We start from the raw sequence: 9,015 nt of genomic DNA on the forward strand, positions 1-9,015 counted from the left end.
CAGCAGGTGCTGCTTCTTGTTGGTGGAGGGCGTGGTCTCTAGCTAATCTAAGGGAACCCTGGTGTTTCTCTTTGGCTATGCCCTTGAAGAAGCTCCAGCTGACTTCCTTATCCTGGATAAGGAAGAGCTTCAGGGGAGCCAGGCAAAGTGCCATGCACCCCTGTAGCCTATGAATGGAGAGGAAATTCATGGATGTGCTTTACTTTGGTGTTAGTGAGAAAGTGGATGCTGTGATCTATATGAGGTGTGCAAATATTTGGGTTTGTGTTCAACAGTGAGGGCAGTTGAAATTATATAGAGTCTGAGAAAAGAACCTACCAAGTTCGAGTTCTATTAATAGTAGAAAGATGATGGGGGAGGGGTGGGTCTCCTAGACAGCATGCTTGGGAGCTGCAGGGATGGCTGCTGGAAATTCCTTGTATATCTCCAAATGAATGAATGAATGAGTAAAACGTGTAAATTAATAAACAAACATAGGTGCTCTGAGCTGACTCTTAGAAGCTTTAAGCTGTTTTATAGGAACTGATTCAGGACAAAGTGGAAAGAAGATTTTGTCCTCAGTGCCAATGCTCCAGAACTGCCTGCCTCATCCACTTTAGCAGGAATCGGGTTAAAATAACCCTAGAGGGGAAGAGGAAGGCATTAAGTGGTTCAGGGGCAGCGTCGGAGGAGAAAGGGGAAGGTGAAAAGGTAGAAACAGCCTTTTGCTCTGAATTGGGAGGCACCTAAGAGCTGTCTGGGAATCTCAATTCCTAGTTGAAACTTTCTCAGACAGGGGACCACTACTCCATTTCCATCTGCCTTTTTATCTCCTTTCCTGTCCTGCCCTCCCACTCTCTTTTCTCTTGGGTTCTACCTTTATATAGTATAGCTTGCTGCTAGGACCCAGCCATCCACATGGATTTGCCACTCACTACTTGTCTTTTGGAAGCTGCCCCAGGCTACCCTCAACTGGGAGCCACCATGCTCTTCCTTCTTGCCACCCCTATTGATTCCTAACCTGCCTTCTGGCTCTGCTCAGCCCACTAATGAGTTGAAGCTGCTTGGAACAGCTTGAGATTCACTCCTCTTCAACCCTCTCTGGGCATGTATCCATGGGGTCTCTTAGGAAATGTGCTCCTCTAGGGCTGTTGAATCCAGAGGAGGGGATTTCAGTCCAAGCCAGAGATTTTTGAAGGCGGGGAATGGAAACTCTCAAGGTCCATAGGTCCTGAGGCAGAACACGTCAGTGGAGTTCATCCAAAGAGCTGGGTGACATATTGTAAAGACCTTTTCAGAGGCACTCTCTTAGTAAGTGGATAATCACGTCTCCAGTAAGAAAGAAGGTAAGGGGCCTTGAATCTGAATCTTCTAAAATAGAGATATGGGGATCTAGGGCCCCATCAGCACCCTGATTACCTAACCATGTGAGCTTTCATAGCAAATCTGTCAGACTAAGAGTAAATCATTCCCATTCCCACTCCTAGAAGGCCTCTGGAGTTATTCCATGTTTGAATCTGAGGCAGCTTTTCTGGCTTTCTGATTTATTCTTTGTAGCCTAGCAAAGATGCAGTGTCTATAAAAATCCACAAGAAGTGTATGGAAAGTTTGCAGCACAGTTGTCTGTGTTTGATTGTCTGTATGATTGTAGAAGATGGGAATTTCGATTCTGTTCTTAAATGGACTCTTGAAACCTTATTTACAACTGAGACTCTAAAGTTTTATGCCACCTCCTGCAAACATGACTGAAGATGGAAAAAAAATACCATGGCCACTAAGAAAATCGTCACAAATCTTCTTACCTCTGGAGAAAACTGGTAATGTAAGGTTGGCTAAAAGTCAAACCAGACCACATCAACCAAAGCAGTCTTCTGAAATGCCACATTCAAGTAGTAGGAAGATAAGAAATAAGAACTGAGCACCTGGCTCAGGATATACAATTAAGGTCTCATCAGGAGCAGCCTCCAAATTTTTATTTGGATGTAAAACATGTAATCAGCTGACAAAATTACTCTGCAGTAAAAAGGGAGGCTGGGGCATTTTCTTCTGGCATTTTCTCCATTGATAATACTTTCAGTACAGTATATTGTTTGTCGTTGTTTCTCATTTCAGACTGGTGAGCTGGCTGAGGCTCCAGAAGAAACCATCATTAAAGCACTGTCTTCATACCTTTCCACCTCATCAGCCCTCACACTATAATTAAAGTATAGCCCTTTCTTTTCGATTATTACTACAATGGTCTCACATTTAGACTTTCATTCTAGCTCATTCTACTTTTGGGGGGCCAGATTATAGTCTTTCAAGTACATTCACTTTAGTATCACTTTTATCATTCTCCTACTTATAAACCTTAGAGCAGCTCCTTATTCTCTCTCAAATAGAAAGTTCTCAGGGGGCTACATAGTAGGCTTCTAGCCTAATTTTCCAATCCTTCTGCTCTGGTTTTCTAAAATTAAGTTTATTTCTTCCATAAGAGAGAGAGAAAGAAGGACAGAGAGAGTCAGAGGCAAAGAGAGAGAGAAAGAGAGCACCCCCAAGAGGATCCATCCCCAGCCTCAGCCAGTCAGGGATCATGGACACATATGTGCCCAGTGTACTTAGGGTGGTCACTGGACTTCAACTGGGAAACTTCCCATGTAAGATTACCTCACATAGTGTTGTGTTTTACCATTGCTGCACCATCTAGTTCCAGATTAGTGAATTTTAATGGCACAATTTCTTATCATATTTTTAATGCAATATATCCCACAGACAGAAGCACTATTGTTTGTGATAGCATGGTGGTAAATTAAACATTCCAAAATCCATAGATGGAGGTGTTGAAAAGGCATATCCATACTCATAGTAGTTAAGAACAAAATGGGGTCCATCTATGATAGGAAGATGTCCTTATAGAACTTGGATCACATTTGCCTTCTTCTTGACACATGTTGGACTGTACCTGGAATGCCCCTCTCAGCCGCTTGTCTGTCTAAATTTTGTCCACTGTCCAGTGATACCTCCACTTTATTTATTTATTTACATTTTACTTTCATTATTCTTATTTTTTTAAACATTTGATCGTTATACAACATTTGGCTTGTGAAGAGAATTTACCCAACGAACACCTCCACTTTGATGGCATTTTTCCTTGATCCCTTGAATGAGAAGCCTCTGCCTTCCTTTAAACGCCCACAGCTCTTCAAGCCTCTTGTGGTATTTATCACACATGCTGTACATTATAATAATGTATGCATTCCTCTCATTTCCCCTCCTTGATTCTAAGCCCTTGAAGGGCAGGGGCTGTGCTATGTCTTTTCCTTCTTCATATTTCCCACTACGCCTAGCAGAGCATCTTCTGCCACGTAGAGATTTCTGCTCATTCAATTAACAGTTCCTTGTAACTCCCGTGATGGGCTGTTGGACAGTAAAGGAGCTGGACAAACACGTGCATGGGTAAACAGGGCTTTGTGACATGGTGAATCTGTACACATAGACACTCTGGCTTGCTGGCTACAGAGGCTGCTTTTAGATCCATGAACATGCTCTGTTTAAGTAATAACTTTCTCTGTTGGGGGCTGTAAGATGAGAGACTGACTGCAACCACAAGATGGAGTTTGCATTTATTATTTTTGTTGGCCACTTTGCTCCAGGGCCTTCCAAAGTGGTTGAATGGTTTCCTTAGTAAACGCAAATGTGTGTGTTACATCAATTCCCCTTTCAGAAAATACAACTAAAATCAGTAATTGAAAGCCACAGAAAGGAGAGTTTAAACAAAAGGTTTACTTTTTCCAAGCTATATAGCATAGTACGAATTTTGTAGCAGCCAAGTAATGATTAATACCCAGGTTAAAGATTCACTTCCAAAATAGCAGTGTGAATAATAACCTCTCCCAAGTTCTAGTTCATAGACTTTCACAAGCCAGCTCCTTACTTCGTGATTTTGATTTCTTGACTATTACCTTTTATGAGCCATTTGTTATGAGGAGGAGTCTCTTAAGCCTGATCCTCTCTGGGAAATTTGAATTTAGTTCTGAAATAGAATCCGTTTCTGCCTTTTCTAATGACCTGGACTCTACCCAAGACTTACTTTTTAAAGTCGACACTGAATGATTAAGTAGTTGGATGTTTGGAATAGAGGATGAAGAAAGCATGTAATTCCTTCTTTTATGGGAAATTCCTTCTTTTATGGGAAAATAAATACAGTTATCTCAGGTGGCAAATTTTTTTGAGGTTTTTTTTTTTTCACTATAGAGCACATGCACTCACCAGAGAGATAAAAAGCAAGAAATCATCCTCTAGGGGTGTTGGCCACACCACAGTCCTTTCTCCTCCATTCTTCTTTCAGGATTTTCGGGATGCATGTACACATGCCCAACATGAGTTTCAAGCTGCCAGGTCCAGGTTTCAAACCGCAGTCAACTATGTGGGAATCCAGTGATGTAACCATTATGCCATCTACTGGTTCCAGTAAATGTTAGAATGCAAATTAGTCAACAGGACCTAGGAGGACAGAGAGGAGCTGTGCAGGAACATGAAGCCTGCATATTGGAGAATGATGCTGATGCCCAGATGGCTGCACTAAAGGCCTAAGAAAGAGTAAAGAATGGAGCCTGTGGGCTTCTCTAAAAGCGTCTTGAAATTGGAGACGAACATCTATGTGGGTGTCCTTTTTCTGGGAAGAAGACCCTATCCCAATTCAAAACCACTACTGCCTATATCATTTTCATGAATTCTATGAGAAAGATGAGCATTTAATGACACAAAATCAACATACGAAGTAAGATGAAATTAATAAAATAGGTAAACTTTGATTGAACCAATGGGCAGGTGGTCTCTACTTAACAGTCTACTTAATAATTTCTTTTCTTCTATTTAAAAAACAACACCAGACAAAACTGACATAGATTGGTATTGCCTTCAAGACTGCACTGGTGACTTAGCATAATGTGTTGGAATTGGGGAGACTCTTTAGTCAATGTTTATGGAATAATTGATCAATTGAAGTAATCGTGACTTGCAATCAAACCATTCAATCCCAGATATTCCCATAGGATTTAGCCAGAATTTCCAAGATGACACTTCCCAAAGAAAAAGACATGCAAGAAGTGAAATGTCAGAGGAAATTTGCAGTACCCTGAATAAAAGATCCATTTGGTCAGGCCACAAGCCAGGGCATAGTTAATCGTTGAGGCTCTTGGGTATCAAATCACCCTAGGACACTATTTGAAGTGACTTGGACACTCCAGGGAGTTCTAGGGGCAAGATTTTCAGATATAGATTTAAGGGAAAAACTTGTGCAAGAGAAAAGTCGTTGGTAGCACTGCTAAGCTCCCAGGTTTCCCAGATGATAATTGATTGCACCTGGATCTTATGGGCACATGGCACACTCTGGCCTCAGAAACCTCTGGAGCTCTCATTCCAAGCTGAATGATTCACTCACCCGTAATCCTTAGCTCATACTGGATTCCTCTTTATGCATTGTTCTCCAGAGAGAAGATAAATGGGTTTGGATATAATGGCTTGGATTATCCCAGAGGTTTGGGGTTGTAAATTGAGTATAGGTTTTAAAACTTTTTTTTTTTTAATGAGTAATAGTCAGATTCAAACAGAATTTGGGGCAGACTTTCTGCCTTGGCCTTGAAATATTACTGCAGTATTTCCTCTGTCCTGTTTTAACAGTGACCTGTACTGTCACATGTACTGGTGATTTGTTTTCCCTGGTGTCACTGGCTGTTTATAATGTCTGTCCAGTCATGTTTAATGAGCATCTTTTCGATGATGATTGCACCTCAGGATCCTCTAATGGATGACCCTGGCCTGCCACTTATTGTGTGGGTGGCTGAGGTGAATTGATCCTGCCAGTTCCAGGGATCCAAAAATGTTCAAGAACACTGGTTAAATTAGGGCCACAGAGCGAGAACTGAGCCAAGGTTTGGCAGGCCCATTGTGGAGTGGTGAGGAAGTGGTGGTGTGGCCATGTCCTCCACCTTCTCAGATTCTGCCCTCAGAGTGGCTATTCTTTACAGGGACTCTGACAGATATTTTGCAACTGACTCAGCATCCGTCAGGCCAAGGCTTCAATCCCTGTCAATACCCAATGTTGAAATTTGATTTCCACTTAGATTTTAAGTCAGCTTTCCAAGGAGTAGATTCATGTTTTTCACTATTAACGGCATAGATCTGATGCCCCAGCCACATGAGCAGGTTGTGGGGTCTTGTTCATTTTTGTAACCTTATGATCTAGCAGACAACTTGACTCCTGAGAAGCTGTCAGTGGGGCTGTGTAATGACATCTGCCTTGGAGCACATCTCTGACCAGTCTTGAGCCTCTGGATGATGTCTCAGGCTCTCTATATTTATTCCTACAGGACTTTTTGTCATTCATACCCAGGCTCCCCTGCATGGGAAGTCTGATTCATGGAACTGTGGAACCTCAGACTGAGAGGATGCTTGCGACCATAACTTTCCTGGCATTTTAGGGAGGCATCTCTGAAGCTCAGCAAATTGAAAGAATTTGTCTGGGGTCTCACTGGGAATTAGAAGCAGAACTGGGATTAGCGCTCAGCCTAATGACTCCAGAATTCCCTTCATTTTACCACAGGCATATGTGAGTTCAAGCTGTGAGCGGCCACTGCATATGAGGCACTTTTGCTGGGCCCCAAAACAGGCACGCAAAAATAAATCACATTGGGGCACTCACTGTGCTTCTGTCCAGGACCTATCTCCATGTTGCTGTTTATAGCAACACTTGGCTGCACTCTCAGGGTCTCATATTTTAGACTGCTTAGATATTTCTTAAAGGTTCTAAGAAGCAGCAGCCCTGAGACCAATCCTGGTCCTGTTTTGAGGACATCAGGGTCTCAAATGCTTCCTCTGCAGTCTTTTACTCAGTTTGAATTCCTCAACTGATGGGGCCTGACATTTTTTTAATACCATTATACTTTTTTTAAAGCCAGAGGGAGTAGACAGATAGAGAAAAAGAAAGCATCCCCTAATGGGACGTGGTCATGTCCCAATCTTTTCTCCTCCATTTCTTCATCCTGTTTGGATTTTGGACATACATATTCACATGCCTGGTATTTTTCAAGCTACCAGGGCCAGGATTCGAATTGGGATCTGGCTCCCTGTGTGCAGTGTTTAACCACTGTGTTATGGGGCAGGCCCCTGTGATGACATTTTTAACAGCTGTATGGAGGTATAATTCACATACTACACAATTTATCAATTTCAACTGTACAGTTAAGTGGTTCTACTGTATTTATAGAGTTGAGTGTCCATCACCACAACCAATTTTAGAACATTTTCTTTATCCCCCCCATAAGATAGCTCATACTTCTTAGCCATTGCTACCCAATGTCCCATCACCCCCAGCCCTAGGCAAACGCTAATCCATTTTCTGTCTCTATAGATTTGATCACTCTTGACATTTCATGAAAGTGGAATCATACACTAGGCATCCTTTTCTATCTTTCCCAGTTCAATTATGGTGGGACACTGACAAGGGTCAGCCAATGGTGCCTGCCACCTTCTCACTGCTGGCTGCAGGGTTACTGCTAGCTCAATAAAGTACCTTTGGATGAATTCTAAAATGATAATATTTGGGGTATAGTGAGCTAAATAAAATTTGTTATTAAAAGAAAGAAATCAATTGACTGAAAAAAAAAAAAAAGGTACCCTGTCTAGGTACATGCAGTTCCATGAGCACAGAGCTTAGTCAGGAGACAGACTTTGAGCTAATTAAGAAAAGGATTGCAAAAGAGTCAGGACTCAAGACTTGGAAAAAGGAGGGTGTGCTGGATTTGAGAGCCCTTTTATTCTTTGCGTGGGTGTGACGGTGGAAGCTGTGGTACAAGGAACTCCTGGATATTAGTTGCTCAGTCCCAAATGGGACAGGGCTCTAGATAGAGCCTATGACTGCATAAATGGAGAACAAAACAAAAAAACTGTGCTCACAGGGCAGCAGCATCCTTGCACCCTGGGGTCACCTGGGACTGAGTCAAAAATGCAGAAGTTCAGGCTCCACCCAAGACCTACTGAATCAGCATCTGCATTTTAACAAGATTCCAGGATGATTCTTAGACATGGTGAAATTTGAGAAGTACTGGTCTGATGAATAACTTCAGTACTTTGCCAAGACAGGGTGACTTGTCTGTTTGTAACTGCCACACAATGGCCTGCTTTCCCTCCTCTTCCTTTTCCTATTGGCTTTGCCTTCACTGAATCCTCTGGACTTCCTTTCCTAAGACTCCAACATTCCTGAGATAAGAATGTACAGCCTTTAGGTTTCTACTCTCTAACTCAAAACCAAACTTAACCCTTATTGGCTTATAGGCTTCATCTCTCTGTCTCTCTCTTTTTTTTTTTTCAAGAGAGATTTTTGCTGTAGGGCATGTGTGCTCACTGGAGAGACAGAGAAAGACAGAGAGATAGAAAGCAAGAAATCACCTCCTGGGTGGGGGGGTAAGGGGGTGGCCATGCCACAATCCCCTACCCTCTATTTTCCTCTTAGAAATTTGGGCACACACACTCACATGCACCTGACGCGTGTTTTAAGCTGCCATGTCCGGGACTTGAACTATGGTCGACTCATTGGGAGTCCAGAGATGTAACCATTATGTCATCTGCTGGTCTGAAGCTTCTTCTTTTTTTTAAGTTTTCATACCACCAGTGCAGTCCTTTTATGGCCTACCTTGAATAGCAGCAAAACTCATCTCCAGATTGATTGGTAACACAAAATTGCATGGCTTTTCTTTGCCCCTAAGATGTGTTTTATGAATACCTTCAGCTCATGACAATACCCAGGCTAGTGTAATCAGTACTGCTCCTCCCTCACTAAGCAAGACCTTGTCCTGGGGCTGAAAATCTCAGTAACTGGCCAACCCTTAAAAACAGAGGGACAGGACCAGCAGTTAGCATAATGGCTATGTCGCTGGGCTCCCATGTTGACCATGGTTTGAGTCCTGGACCCGGTGGCTAAAACTTACGCCAGGCGTGTGTGCGTGTGTGCCCAAGATCCTGAGAGGAGAATGGAGGAGAAGGGATTGCGGTGTGGCC

General features: G+C 42.6%; 1 protein-coding gene across 1 annotated transcript in view; it reads left to right on the forward strand.

Moving 5' to 3' along the window:
* Nucleotides 1–9,015, forward strand: part of SRPX (sushi repeat containing protein X-linked) — a gene marked incomplete at its 5' end in the record, with an annotated part of 84,105 nt that overhangs the window by 718 nt on the left and 74,372 nt on the right. The window lies entirely within an intron of this gene.

This window comes from Tupaia chinensis, unplaced genomic scaffold (genome assembly GCF_000334495.1).
Source record: "Tupaia chinensis unplaced genomic scaffold, TupChi_1.0 Scaffold000248_2, whole genome shotgun sequence".
Taxonomy (NCBI): Eukaryota; Metazoa; Chordata; class Mammalia; order Scandentia; family Tupaiidae; genus Tupaia; species Tupaia belangeri.